We start from the raw sequence: 15630 nt of genomic DNA, 5'->3' as shown, positions 1-15630 counted from the left end.
TACTGGGCATCACAGATGAACACCAGCCCGTCCAGGCAGGACCAACTGGGCTGAGGGCCGTTTTATATATCGTGGCAGCGAGGTCCCCGTGGACAGCTGGTTTGGATTTAGAGCCTTACCAAAGGGGTAGTTTGGTTTGATGATTTAAATATTACGGGGTGAGATTTGGAAACAGAGGAGGGAAAAAATGACAGAAGAACAAGGACTCCTGGAGAGAAGAGTGAGCCGTTTCCTAAGTGATCAAACCACAATCCAGGCGAAGCCCATCCCTGGACCCTGCAGCTCTGCCAGCTCCTCCCAGGGAGGGGGTCTTGGCTTTCTTCTTCTTCTTTGTTTTGTATCGTGTTTTCTGGAAGGGCTTGAGCATTGTAGCCGTTTCTCAGTGGAGGTTCTGTTGATGTCCGCGGCTTCGTAAACCTGGGTTGCAGGGTCTTTCTTGAACGTTGCAGGATTTTGGCAGCATCCCCCAGTTTTGACAAACAAAACCCCTCCAGCTAATCGGGGGGTGGGGCGAGTTGGGGGGACTCGCCATGCTGAAGAGCCGCCGCTTAGAGCAGGAGACCATCCGTTTTTTCTGTTGAAAAGCACGGCGTTACCACTGGGCAGGGGAGCTGCTGGGTCACCTCACTCCATCTCCTACTCCATAAACATAAAACCGAGAAGGGGCAAGCTGTTCAGGAGGTTCGCTGGCGGGGGGGTGGTCAGCGTGCCCTGCTGTCTGATGCGGCTCCATGGTTAGATGCCTTTTTGGCCACCTGCGGGACCCGAGTGTTACCCATGAAAGCCCAAAGGAGAAAAACAAAACAAACAAACAAAAAATCAAGCAAGTAAGCAAACAAGCCACCATCACTCCCACCACCACCACCACCACCAATGAAAACTAGGAAAGTAAACCGGGACAGGAAGCTTTGGGGTTTTATTAAAAGTGGGGGTGTCCTAAGCGCGAGACCCCCTCCCTCAGAGGCGCTCAGGAGGCCCGTCTGTGCAGCGCCGGCGGGGGTGCTGATATGTGAAGAGGCTGAGAACATGTGGCATAAACACGGACTGATATTGTTTGCCATTTAACTCGGCGTGTGTAATGCAGCAGGAATGGCTCCTGGCGGCATGTGACTCCCCTTCCAGCCGGGTATGCGGTGCCCTGGGGCCTCTCTTTCTCTTTCACTCACTCCCTGACCCGCGATCCCCCTCCTCTGCCCCTTCCCTGACTCGTGAGAGTGTAAGTGGACGCTTGTCATGATTGGCAAGCAGAAAGCTGGTAGAATGTCATTGGAATTTTCTAGGGAGGCACACACGCAACACCCAAAATGACTCCCGGCTCCGCTGGCCTCAGGTGAGCGCTCCGTGCCAGGCGCCTTGGTCTTTCTCGGAAAGGTAAGGTTGCATGACTCCATCCCACCTTTCCCCAGCACAGGAAGGAAACCGAGAACTGAGGGTTTGCTTCCTATGCCCTAGTCCGGGCGGCTCTCCTGACCATGTTCTTGGCGCTAAGCATCCGTGCATGAGTATGCGATTTGTCTGTATCCCCACCCCCTCCTGTTTAAAAAAAAAAAAAAAATTGTAAGAAATGACTCACAATGGCAGGGTAGCATGTGACCTCAGACAGCTCCCCATGACCCCAGTGAAATCGGCGATCCCCCTGTCAGCAAGTCTAGATGCTCTTTTTACGCTGGTTACTAAACGCTTTGAGAAAGGAAAGTTGTGGGGCTGTCCAGAGACGGACTGCGTTATCACCAGACCCGGGGGCATGGAAGGGGGCATTTTCCCGAATCCTGAAACCTTACGAGGGTTGGGGGTTTCTGAAGGCTGAGGTCTTGTGTGTTGATGGCTGGAATTTGTGCCTGGAAAGGGAACCTGAGGCCATTTCAAGTGCCTTGTGTCTGTTGAGGGCAGAGTCAGGTTCACGAACCCGGAGGGGAGCGCTGTGTTAGAATTCAGAAGCTCGAGATGTTTTGCCAAGAAGGGTTTGAAGGTTGCTACCCGGCACCTCTGAAGGAGCCTTGATACGCGCTTCTGCAGCTGCGAAGGATCTTTGAGTAAAGTTATATTTCAAAACAAAGCTGTTTTAGTCGTCCCCAAGCAAGCAAGCAAGCCAGCTAGTGTATAAACATCTGCTGTGCGAGTCAGGGGACGTATTTGGACCTGAGTGTGAGGATCCGTGAGCAGGCTCAAACACAACCAAGCATGACTCACCTCGTTTCTTTATCTGATGCAATTAAAAGCAGCTTGGACACGTTGGGGAGAGGACGACTGGTTTTCTTCTTGCAAGTGTGTTAAAGCAAATCCGCACGCATAAAATGGGATGTAAAATGGCATGTGTGATGTGTCTTACCTCGTGGGAAATTTTTAGCCTTAAAAAAAAAATCCATCACGTGGCATTGCCATTGGTTTCTGCTTTATATGTGTTGGAATCATGTTTTTCTTCTTTTTTTTGGCACGCCTTTGCCAAGATGTCAGAAAACTGAAGGGTAGATATTTTCACACACTCCCCTCCCCCCACACGCATACACTAACAGCTGCCACGTATGGTTTTGTGGAATTTGATCTTTTCAGCGAAATGACTTCCTTATTTTCCATAGGAATAGGGTAATCAATTTTACCACAGAGGACTGAGTACATGTCCCTCATTGGCCGTTCCTAATTAGCAATGCATGGGGTAGAAGAGGAAAGTGCTGGAGAGCAGTTTTGAGGGGAAGGAAAGTCAGCCTTCGACTTCTAACCATTCTTTCTTGCCTCCGCCAAGGCAATTCTCAGTGTCCGTGGATCTTAACCACAGGCTTAGGTTGCGGTGATCTGAGAAAATACCCAGAATGGCACAAGCAAATGGCTACATTTGACTTTTGCTGTTTTTTTGCCTTTTATCCACTCTTTTTAGTAGCTTTCATATGGCCACAGCTATGTAACATAGAGACAAAAGCCAGAAGTAACCTATATATAATACTCTCTGCCTTGGGTGGCACCTGTGTTTTGTTGTCTGTAGTCAGAAATGTGTGGGTCTTAAGGCACCAGAAACCTCCATCCGCTTTGGGAAATGGATGCATTCTCAAACAGACATTTACACGGTATACTTATAATGTTCCAATCTTAATATTCTCATTTGCGCTAAGGAATTTAACAGAGTTAGACTGCGTATGTTCCCAGCACACACACAGGAAACATATACGCTGTACTTCACAATGAAACCCTGAGGAAAATTTGTTCAGTGCTTCTAATTTGCCCGGCACTGAGCCAGATAGACACTCAGGAATCTGAAAGATTTTAGGGTCGTGGATGATGTCTTCAAGGTGCTTATAATTTAGATGGCAGAAGACACCCCCGGCCATCATCCTTTGGCTCTCTGCAGCAGAGACTGCGTGGGCACTGTGGAGAAAGTTTTGCCACAAAAAATATTTATTGAGCCATGTAAAATATGCTTCGGTGTTTATAGCTAAGAGAAATTGATTGATTGCCCATTGCAATCACACAAAGGGTTTGTGATCCTTTGTGGGCTTATAAAAAGCACAGTGTTTATTCTTAAGTATAATTTAAGACAAATGGTCATGCTGCTTGTAGTGACAAAAAATGGCTTGTGGGGCTCAAAGTAATGATGAACAGATCAATTCTATTCCCTTATAGACTGGCAAGCCTCAGGTTCGGCAAGAACTCAAAAGAACTCAAAAGTTCTCCTGGGGAACCACTAAAAATCCCAATGCCTGGGGTGAATCAGAATCTCTGGAGATCTGACCTCAGCATCAGTGTTTTAAAAACACCCCTGGTGATTGCAGGGCTGCCATTTGAAGTTTAATGACGAGGATGATTTGTCAAAAACTTTTTTTTTGTTTGTTTGTTTTTAGCCTAGGGTGATTTCGAAAGGTGGACTTTCTCACACTGTTGCTTGACTGAAGAATTTTTGGCATTCTGGAGTCTGATTCTTTTATTCTCCGCATTGGTGACCTGGTGTAAATGGAGCTGTGCTTTCTTCCTGTTCTGCAAACCAGATAACATGATGCTAAGCTATTCAACGAACTAATGAGATTACCTGAGGCTTTGTGAACCTTGAGGGTTTTGATTCCAGGAGGCCAATTGTTGAACCCACTCCTTAAAACTCTCTCTCTCTCTCTTTAAAGATTTATTTATTTGAGAGAGAGAGAGAGAGAGAGCAAGAGAGCACAAACGGGGGTGGGGGGGGCAGAAGAAGGAGAGAGGGAAACTGTCACAGCTCCCTGCTTAGTGCAGAGCCCAAGGTGAGGTTCCATCCCTGAACCCTGAGGTCATGACGTGACCCAAAATCAAGAGTTGAACAAACACTTAACCCACAGAGCCACCCAGGTGCCCCAAGGATTGAGTCTCTTAAAGGAAGGTAGGTATAAGGGTAGCTGCATGTGCCCCTGAAGTTCTTTTTGTAGTGTCTGAAACCCTTATGAAAAAAGAAGGCCCTTCTTGGTGTACTGGTTGCTGAGTAGATAGAAGTGGCTTATGAAAACACAGTTGTTAGTAAGTTCTCTGTAACTCACCATGGATTCTTAGAGTTGCAAGGTAGATTCAACACATTCTAGTTTAGTGGTTCTCAATGTATAGCATCATTGTCCCCTGGGCTTGTTAGAAATGTAGATTCTCAGGCTCCAACCCAGCCCTTCTGGTATAGCAACTAGGGGTGAGCCCAGCATCTGTGTTTTAAGAAGCTCTCCTGATGTCCACCTAACTCTTTAAAAAGTTCTGGTTTCACCGTGTCATTTTACAGACAGGTCTGTTGAGTGCAGGTCAAATGCCTCTCTCTGAAGTCATCCAGAACTGGAGGAGGGGTAGAGGCTAGACATTCAGACGTCCCAGGACTGAAATCTATCATGATACCATGGCCGGATAATTTTAACTTTTCATGTGCCATAAGTAACAGCTTTAAGAAAACATCCACCATCCTCAAATCATGTGGCATAAAGGAGCCTTAAAAATGTCTCATCTGACCTTCCCATTTTACAGATGAGAAAAGTAAGGTCTACAGGGTAAACTGACCATAAGGAGATGTACAGCTCTCGGTGGGAAAGTCTGTTTAATAAGTTGGTCTACTTATGATCAAAACAGTGCTACACCCCCCACAACTACCCCACACTGCCTCTTCATATGGACTCCTATAATTTGGCTTAAGTCACATTGGTTAAAATGTCCGGGTTAATAGTTAGGGAACTCTGGGAAAAGGCCAGCTATACCGACTGAGAATCTTAATTCTAAACAATTATTCTAGAATTTTATTTTGATTTAAGGTTGGTTTAAATTTTTATAACCATCCTTATGCATTTACCAGAAAAACTTCGGTGATGCAAACTACTGACAATAAAGTCAGGAGAACATAAGGATCATTCTCAGAGCATGTGTTTTATCTCAGAGTCGTGCAGATTAGACACATCTCAGATCATACACTAAAATCGCATTTTCTTCAAATTTCATTAAAGGGAAAAAAAAGGCAACCAGTCTATTTGTTGAGTATTTTAGAATTTTTATACTTGATGTGGTTGGTGGTATTTACATAATTTGGACAATATTCAAAGACTGAATCTCATCCACGTTCTCTTCAGAACTTCCTCTTCAGAGCCTGTAGCAACATACACATGGAACATCTGGCCAGGAAGCCAAAAGGAGAGTGTGACACGTGACTGCTAAGTCCACACACACATACACACACACATACACGCAGTGGATGTGTATATGATGTATAGGAGTGTTTATTGGTTCCACACCCAACTTCATGCCGGGTGCTGTGACATGAAACAGAACACGTAATTCCTGCCTTCAAAATAATCATGGGGCAGCGAGGACATCAGATGAACAATTGCATAGACAATTAGGACACAAGGTAGCAGGAGCTAGGAGAGCATAATTGAGGCGAATGGAGCAGCAGGGCAAGACAGAAGAAATTAAATGATTTTATGGTGACTGGCCAGCAACATGAATATCTGAACACGCCATGTATATAACAACAGTTTCTTTAAAAGCATTTCCAGGAGCTTAACAATAGCTTAATTTGTGAGAAGTAATAATAATAAATTATAGATGGTATTATTTTACAACATTTATTGTATATCAGTCATGTGATATTATAATTGTAATAATACGTAGTATATGAATATGAATAATATATTATTAAATAATGTTCATTTTATATTTATATGTCATCATTAAATAGTATTTGATTCTTATTTTAAAATATTATTTGATTCTACCTGCGACATCGTCATGCTTCACCACAAGCCTGCCCATCATGTTCACTCTCTCTTTTTTTATTTTTTTAATTTGACAGAGAGAGAAAGCACAAGTAGGCAGAGAGGCAGACAGAGAGAGGGGGAAGCAGGCTCCCTGCTGAGCAGAGAGCCCGACGTGGGGCTTGATCCCAGGACCCTGAGACCTTGACCCGAGTCAAAGGCAGAGGCATAACCCGCTGAGTCACCCAGGCACCCCATGACCTTCACTCTTGACAACAGCTAGCCAGAGCAGACATTATCTCCATTTGACAGATGAGGAAATGAAACCTGAGGTTTTTCAGATTTCAGAGGTAGAAGAGATCTTGGAGGTCCTTTCATCTAGGTTTCTCATTCTGCATAAAAAGAGGGCTGACCAGCTTCTGGTTCCACAGGGAGTAAGCAGTGGCTGTGGTGCCTGGGTCTTCTGATTCTTCTAGGTCAGCGAGTTTTTCACACCACCACCCTGCCTGCAGCCTCAGTGTGTTCAAAGAAACTACAGAGGGGCACTTGGGTGGCTCAGGCAGCTGAGCGTATGCCTTTGGCTCAGGTCATGATCCCAGGGTCCTGGGATGGAGCCCCGCATCGGGATTCCTGCTCACTGCTCCCCCCAACCCCGACTAGTGCCCTCTTTCTCTCTCTCTCAAATTCTCAAATATATAAATAAAACCTTTCCAAAAGGAAGGAAGGAAGGAACTAACTACAGAGAATATGCATTTCTTTCTTTAGGAGAAGTATTGTTGAAACAGTTCTACATGCTGGTTTATAAGCATACACAGGTATAGAAAAGTCTCTTAGTTTTATGCTTTTTCTTATTTAGAGAGACATAGACAGATATATAGATAGACACACACATGACACATGGATGTCCCTACGGAGACGGAGGAATTAGATGGGCAGAGTCTCAAAGGGGACTTTGATTTTGTATAATTTTGTGGTTTTTTTTTTTTAGAAAAATATATCAGACAAAAATGACCATAATCATGGCATTTGTTAATTTGGGGCAATGGGCAGGTAATAAACTTGTAAAGATTTATTATATTCTTCATATTTTTATAGCTTTTAAAGTTCAAAAGAAAAAATGTGAATATTAAAAATAAGTTACCTCTGGCAGTACTATTGTTTTATAAAACATTTTATTTATTTATTTATTTATGTTTATTTTTCGGGGAGGGGAGAGGGAGAGGATCTTAAGCAGGCTCCATGCCCAGCATGTGAGCCTGACTTGAGGCTCTGTCTCACAACTCCGAGATCATGACCTGGGCAAAAATCAAAAGTCGGACACTTTCCCAACTGAGCCACCCAGGTGCCCCTTGTTTTATAAAATAAAGGATATTTTACAGAAATTAAATTGATACAGAAGAAGGAAAAGAAAAAAAAGGAATGCATGGTTCTTGGTGGATATGTCCATGTTAATTCTGCTCTGCTGTAAGTCTTTCCTGTCGTGATGCTAGCAGAGTGTGTGTTCTTGGCTCTATTTGAGGCATTATCAGCTCTCTTTTGCACATTTGAACACTTCTGATAACTCCACCAGGAAAGGCAGGCCTCTCTTGTCAGTTATAGAATCTCTAGATGCCCCTTGGTGACTGCACGTCCCCTGGTTTAGAGAATCTTATGCTGACTGAAGGAACGTGGAAGAGTACCGTGGGCCAAAAAGCTGGTCATTTCATAACACCAAATGTGTTATTTAAAAATCACATCTTAGATTGTTAACCAAACTTATTGTGGCAATCATTTCATAATACCTACATATATCACACCATTACATTGTACATCTTAAACTTAGACAATGTTACTATCAAATAAAGCTGGTGGGGCACCTGGCTGGCACAGTCAGAAGAACGTGTGACTTTTGATCTTGATTTAAATAAATAAATAAATAAATAAATAAATAAAATGTTTTATAAAACAATAGTACTGCCGGTGGTAACTTCAAGCACCATGTCAGGTGCAGAAATTACTTAAATAAATAAAAAACTTAAAGAATATATCAATAGAGCTGGGGAAAAAATGAAATACTGTGACAAATTGGGAGAAAAATCACAAAATAAACAAAATGCTTTGTATTTTAGTATCTTTAAAGAAACAAAAGAAAGCCCCTGCAAAACAAATCACACCCAAAGAAAGAGAGCGAGGAATGTGGTTTGAGAAGTTCTGTTTAGCGAATATGTGGGTGGAGAATAGAATCCTGGCCTTAGAGTAAAAGGACCTTCGTTCAAGTCCCTTATTGGCTGAATGCCTTCAAGTGTTTTACTAGACCTTTCTTGGTCTCAGTCTTTTTAACTAAACTGGAAACGAGCATATCTGACTTAACTTCCCATTTGATTATCCTGGAAATCAGATAGCTAATGAAGTGTAAACACTGATTAGTACTTCAACTGCTATAAACTTTGGGGTAAATACCTAGTAGTGCAATTGCTGGGTGGTAATAGAGTAGCTCTATTTTCAACTTCTTGAGGAATCTCCATGCTGTTTTCCAGAGTGGCTGCACCAGCTTGCATTCCCACCAACAGTGTAGGAGGGTTCCCCTTCTTCTGCATCCTCATCAACACCTGTTGTTTCCTTACTTGTTAATTTTAGCCATTCTGACTGGTGTGAGGTTGTATCTCACTGTGGTTTTGATTTGTATTTCCCTGATGCCAAGTGATGTTGAGCACTTTTTCATGTGTCTGTTGGCCATTTGGATGTCTTCTTTGCCTTTTGCCCATTTCTTGATTAGATTGTTTGTTCTCTGGATATTGAGTTTGAGAAGTTCTTTATAGATTTTTGTTACTAGCCTTTTGTTTGATATGTCACTTGCTAATATCTTCTCCCATTCTGTTGGCTGTCTTCTGGTTTTGTTGACTGTTTCTTTGCTGTGCAAAACTTTTGATCTTGATGAAATCAATAGTTCATTTTTGCCCTTGCTTCCCTTGCCTTTGTCAATGTTTCTAGGAAGAAGTTGCTGCGGCTGAGGTTGAAGAGGTTGCTGCCTGTGTTCTCCTCAAGGATTTTGATGGATTCCTTTCTCACATTGAGATCCTTCGTCCATTTGGAGTCTATTTTTGTCTATGGTATAAGGAAGTGGTCCAGTTTCATTCTTCTGCATGTGTCTGTCCAATTTTCCCAACACCATTTGTTGAAGAAAATGTCTTTTTTCCATTGGACATGCTTTCCTGCTTTGTCAAAGGTTAGGTGACCATAGAGTTGAGGGTCTATTTCTGGGCCCTCTATTCTGTTCCACTGATCTATGTGTCTGTTTTTGTGCCAGTACCACACTGTCTTGATTATTGCAGCTTTGTAACAGAGCTTGAAGTCTGGAATTGTGATGTCACCGGCTTTGGTTTTCTTTTTCAACATTCCTCTGGCGATTCGGGGTCTTTTCTGGTTTCATATAAATTTAAGAAGTGTTTGTTCCATTTCTTTGAGAAAAGTTGATGGTATTTTGATAGGGATTGCATTAAATGTGTAGATTGCTCTAGGTAGCATAGACATTCTCCCAATATTTGTTCTTCCAATCCATGAGCATGGAACATTTTTCCATTTCTTTGTGTCTTCCTAACCAAACTACAGAAAGAGCCTAGATGTCCATCAACAGATGAATTGATAAATTCACACACACACACACACACACAGGAATATTATGCAGCTATCAACAAACCCAAAATCTTTTGCCATTTGCAACAATGTGGATGGAACCAGAGGCTATTATGCTAAGCAAAATAAGTCAATTTGAGAAAGACAATTACCATATGATCTCACTGATTTGAAGAATTTGAGAAGACGGAGGATCATAGAGGAAGAGAGGGAAAATGAAACAAGATGAAACCAGAGAGGGAGGCAAACCGTAAGTGACTCTTAATCTCAAGAAAATCTCAAGCAACTGAGGGTTGCTGGAGGGGCGGGGGTGGGCAGTGTGGATGGACATTGGGTATGTGCTATGTACATACATGGGTTATGTGCTATGGGGAGAGCTGTGAATTGGGTAAAACTGGTGAATCACAGACCTGTACCCTGAAACAAATAATACATCATATGTTAACTTAAAAATAAAGAAAAAAATTAAACTAAAGAAAATACTTCAACTAAAAAACACACAACAAAAGAGAGATGGTAAAATCATCATTTTTGTTATGAACACCTGCAAGAGGCGTCATGGTAATGTGAATCATCCCGTGGTAATGTCATAGCTGGAGCCCACACATGGGATAATGCCAGCACTAACCCAGTCATCTTGAAATTAAACACGGAGTCCTCACTAGTGATAATCCAGTAGCCCTATCGTTGCTAAGCAGATAGCACTATCAAAAAAAATAAGTGTGACCTCCCTCTTCTTACGAAGGAGAAGACTTGGCAGGAATGTTGACTAGGATGTGTGCCACCGAAAGAGCTTCATTAGCCCTGAATGATGAGGCGACGTGGACTCCAGTCCCTGCTCTCCTCTAGCTAGCTGTGTGACTTGGGGTGATTCACATATTACACCAACTTCATGAAGTTCCACTTTTTTTCCCTCTGTAGAATGAGTGGGTTAAACTTAAGTGATCTCTAAGCCCTCTTCTTGCCTTTAACATTTGTGATAATGAGCTAGAGTTTGAACCTTAGCCCCGATATTACCATGGTATCATCATTTTCATCTTTTTTTTTTTAAAGATTTTATTCACTTATTTGACAGAGAGAGGGAAATCACAAGTAGGCAGAGAGAGAGGGGAAAGCAGGCTCCCCGCTGAGCAGAGAGCCCGATGCGGTGCTCGATCCAGGATCCTGAGATCATGACCTGAGCCGAAGGCAGAGGCTTAACCCATTGAGCCACCCAAGTGCCCCATCATTTTCATCTTTGTTACCCGGCCTTCAGGGACTGTTTCTGTGGCTCACATCCTGACCTAGCTTCTAAGAGCATTATGGTAGAGTTAAGAATTCATGATTTGAAGTTCAGCTCCCAGGAGACAAGGGAAAGGCAGGACTCAGCAATGACCCGGCCCCAACCATTGCGCTGTATTTGATTTGACCACGTGATGAAGGTGTGACCAAACCTGGAAAACATTCTCTTCCCCGGTCATGAGCTAGCTCTCTTGCCTGGATTATATTTTATATCTCTGCACGTAAGAAGAAATGACACCTTCATTGCTTGACCAGGAAAGGGAATTGAGTCGAACTGGAAGTGAATTTAAATTCCTGGGAGATTATCTTGAAAGATACTGGGCTTGACTGCAAATGTGGCCCTTCTGGTTGACTTAGGCACTCCAGTGCTCTGGGCTATAGTTCTCGGCTTCTGCTTCTGGCTGGCTGAGCATTACCAGGGAGAACCTTGCTGTGTGTCCACACACGTTCGCACTGCTGAACTTCATTCAGCTGCATCCCTGTTGTTAACCCACAGCCCTTTAAGTCTGTTGTTGACTACCTACCAGGTCACCAAGCAGCTGCTGTAACTCTTTCCATGCCCCCAAGTCCCAATCCGCAGGCCTCCCCCCTTATTATTACTCCTCTTCCATCCATTTGAACATCTCTTTGCATTTCCTTCTTCCATCCCCATCTGTCTCTAAGGAAGATTTGTCTCTCTGCCCAGGCAGAGCCCACCTGCCACCTGCACTGATGATAATGATGATGGTGATGGTCGTACTAAAGGGGATGGTATTGGCAGTAGTAATACTGAAGAGAACAGTCGGGGTGATAGTGAAGGTAATGGTGAGAACAGTGTGATCGTAATGGCGATGGTGACAGTAATGGCGACAGTGATGGTGATGGTGATAGTAATGGTGGCTAGTAATGGTGACGGTAATAGTCATGGTCGCGGTAATCTTGATGATAATAGTAATGGTGATAGTAATGGCTATAGTGATGGTGGTTGCTAACGGTTATGGTAAGGTTGATAGTAATAGTCATGGTAATGGTGATAGTGATGGTCACCGTTATGGCGATGGTAAAAAGACTAGTAGTAGAAATGGTCACTGTGACATTGCCCGGTGAAGGCTTAATGTGTGCTAGGAACCATGCAGAACTATTTACATACACCCTGTCATTTAACCCTCAAGAAAAGCCTATAGCTTAGATACAGCTGTCCCTGCTTTAAGGACGAGGACCCTGAGGCTGAGAGAGGATAAGTATCTGCCACCATCTCCAGCCTACAAGTAGCAAACTGGAATTCACACCCATCTTGATGCCAACTTGGAAACCTGTGCCCCTAGCCTCTGGGCCGTGCTGCTTCCCATCCCCACCCCCATCTGGGGTGCAGAGCACAATCACATTGATATGGCTGGTACTCCATAATTGTAGCTGAACTGATTTTAACTCGTCCTACCCTGAATCCTAGTGGCCATGAGTTTATCTCCAAGGACTTGAGTCACGCATACCACTTCCTCTGTGGAGGAATGTTTTCAGAAATGGAGGGTGTGTTGTACTCACAGGATATGTTCTCTTTCTAATAATGTTCCAGACTGTGCCACACCCAGCCCTGTGTGCAGCACTGCACGGTTTGCAGAGGGATCCGACCATGCTTTCCTTAACCCCACGTCAGTCCTCATAATGTAACCCAGACAAGATTGTGAACTTTTTTCATAGATGAGGACACCGAGGCTTAGAGAGGTAGAGTCTGTCATCCACCATGACACAGACGACAAGCCTCAAGTTAGGTCAAGAACGCACGATGCCTGATTTTCCTACCCCCGGTTCATACAGGGCAGCCGGCAGCCCGAATGTCGCTGGCTGTGTACACGGGAAGGAAGAGTAAGAACCATATGTCTTTAATGAGGAACCTTTTCTTCCAGGAGGATAACTAATGCCTTTTTTAAAGCCAGTCCTTAGTATACCCAAACTGGCCTGTTTGGTGCTGAGAAACGAATGGTGTTAGTTAGAAATTATCCCCTGGTGAGGGCTACAAGGCATCCCCTGCTCACAGGAGCCCCCGTAGGGTCAGAGCAGGATCTCCATACCTGGAAAAAGGTTGTCAGGCTGCCCATACCCTTGTGGGGGACTTTTCTTCTGCACCCCATTCACACCTGGCCTAGAGACCAGGATATGGGGCTCTTATTTCAGAAAGAGTAGGAGAGCATTCTGTGTCCCAAAGCTCCAAGAAGCAGGTATCTCTGGTCAGCAGAGAGTCACAGCAAAGTGACTGCCTGAGTTTGCACTGCCGCTGGGGCCTGCCAGTCAGGGCACCGTGTAGAGGAGGAGGAGGAGACTAGAGGGTAACAGGGAACTCTCGAGTCAATGTGGGGCTGTGGTGGGGAACCATCTGAATTAGAAGCAGATGGTTCAGGTAGGTCGGCTTTCTTATGACATTATTATTTTCATGAAGCAAATAAAGGAAGCGCATTGATTCATGTACAGAAATGTCCAAGCAGAGGCAGGGGATGCTGGTTTAAGTCCCCCCCAGGAGGTCATTCTGAAGCTGCCTGTGCTGCTGTCTTTGGGCAGTGCCTTTGGGTTAGCTTTGTTCTCAAGCAGCCTCTCCTTAAACACTGGCTTAAATTCAACCAGCTTAGCAACCCACGCATGGCAGGACCAACGACTGTCTCTCTCCCAGTTGCTCCAACAGAGTGTCCAGGAGTGTCCATCCCTGAGCCAGTCACTGTGGCCGGCAGGCTCTGGTTGGCTGGGCTTGTGTCACATTTCACCCTGGATGAGGTTACTAACCCATTTGACAGATGAGAAAATTCTGAGTGTTGGAAAAATTAAGTGACGTTTCCCCATCCTACAACCAGTAAGAGGCAGGTAGGTGGAAGGAAGCCTGGGTCTCTGACCACAGTTTACCCTACAACCACCTTTCACTGATGGCTGATGCATCTTTGCTCTATAGGTGGCTTAATAAGTCCGGAATGTTTGTCTTTGTTCCAAGTTCAGGGACAGCCCTTTAGACGGCCTTTTCTTTCATTGGTTGCATTTCTCTAAAATGTCTGAGGCTTGAACACCCCCACCCCCACCCTGCGCCTTACTGTCTCTGTGCTCGCTGGAGTTAGCACACGCATCACTCTCTGGGGCCATCTGGCTCCCCCGTGCTCTCAGGAAGATTTCTCTTTGCTTCTCTCTGTGTTCCCACCACCTAGCAACTTTGCCTGGTGCCTAATAGATGCTCAGTCCACGTAGGCCAAATGAACAAACACATGAATGCCCGTTCTGTTTCTGAGCAGAGGCCCCACAGCTCCTGCCTGTGTATTGGGTGCCCTGCCCTCTTTCAGAACCGGCTTGGGTACATCATGAAAATCTTGCTGAGTTTCCAGCACTGTGCCTGACTCAAACCAAGGAAAGACACTGCCTCCCTCCTTGTGCCCAAATACTAATCCGTCATTGCAGCCTGCTTGGGACTCAGAATAAAATATGAAAGAGCTCTGGGACAAGTAATGAGCTCTGGGACAAATAATGAGTGTTTTCAAGCCAAGACAGCTGTTTCGTTCTCCGGTGAATACAATATGTTGCACATCCTTTCAACACTACAGAATTAAACCATTAGAAGCAGTTTTCATCTGGATCTCATGAATATCGTGGCATTCTAAAGGCAACCGGTTCTCCTTTATGTTATATTTGATTTTGAGAACTCTTGAGAGAAATGCTGCTTTAATTAAAAAATGCTGTCTAAGTGAGCATGGAACCAGAGTTTTTAATATAATTATGCATGGAGAATTCTTTGTAACAATTAATGGCTCAGAAAGGCAACCCTGGCGCCGGGGCGGTGGGGGGGGGGTGCGGGGGCAGTTAGCCTTGTAGAGGCCTGGGTGAGTCACAGTGGCTGTGCTGAGTGATAAGCTGTTCCCGCTCCCTGCCAGATACCCAGGCAGCAGAACTTGCTACGCGGCACGCCTGGTTCACGCTTTCCCTCCTTGGCTGCAAACAGCGCCACTACATAGTTTAAGGAGAAGAAATGCAGCAGGTGCAGAGAACTTTGCCTCTACCCCCTCCCCAGACAAGGGGGCCTCCCTGCTACCATCTCCAGAGTTGTGGGGATTCTAGAAGGGGGACTGCATGTTGCATCGCCCTGGTGCTCCGTGAGAGCCTTGTATATCAAAAGTAGTCAGGATCTCTGGAGCAGAGCAGAGAGATAAATATGGGTGGAGATGATAATTTGGTGATGAAATAGGTAGTTCTGGGGCTTAGCTAGGGCTTTGGGAGGCAATGCTATTCTGTTGGGCGTGAGAAGCTGGTTTGGATGATCTGGGCTCTCACTAAGGATTTGCTGCCACCCAGCTGTGTGGCTCTGGGCACGTCACTTTCTCTCCTTGTTGGGGTGGGGGGGGGTGCGAGAGGATGATTTGATCCCTAACTGATCCCTGCAGTTCAAAGATTTCCCAGGTTGCCACTCATCCCTCTGGGTTAAAGAAAGCTGACTTTGAGAAGGAAGAAACGTCTGGGTTTTGCTGGCTTCTGGCAAGGTTCCCAGAGAATGTTGGGACAACCAGTCAGAAGGTCTGTGTTTCCTGGGCCCCCAGGGGGCTGAGTCTATACCAATAAGATCCAG

At 44.7% G+C, this 15630-nt stretch overlaps 1 protein-coding gene across 3 annotated transcripts in view; it reads left to right on the top strand.

Moving 5' to 3' along the window:
- RBM20 (RNA binding motif protein 20) overlaps window positions 1-15630 on the top strand; it is a 187426-nt gene that overhangs the window by 114261 nt on the left and 57535 nt on the right. Inside the window, exon 1 of one of the 3 annotated variants that reach the window (XM_013062130.2) lies at window positions 1179-1371. The exons of the other annotated variants lie outside the window; for them this stretch is intronic. The gene's annotated coding sequence lies outside the window, so the exon portion shown is untranslated. Of the gene's footprint in view, window positions 1-1178; window positions 1372-15630 lie in introns of those variants that run through there. 3 annotated transcript variants of the gene reach the window in all.

This window comes from Mustela putorius, unplaced genomic scaffold (genome assembly GCF_011764305.1).
Source record: "Mustela putorius furo isolate JIRA1106 unplaced genomic scaffold, ASM1176430v1.1 tig00003909_pilon_pilon_pilon, whole genome shotgun sequence".
NCBI classification, from domain to species: domain Eukaryota; kingdom Metazoa; phylum Chordata; class Mammalia; order Carnivora; family Mustelidae; genus Mustela; species Mustela putorius.
This window is presented reverse-complemented; position numbering and strand designations above follow the sequence as displayed.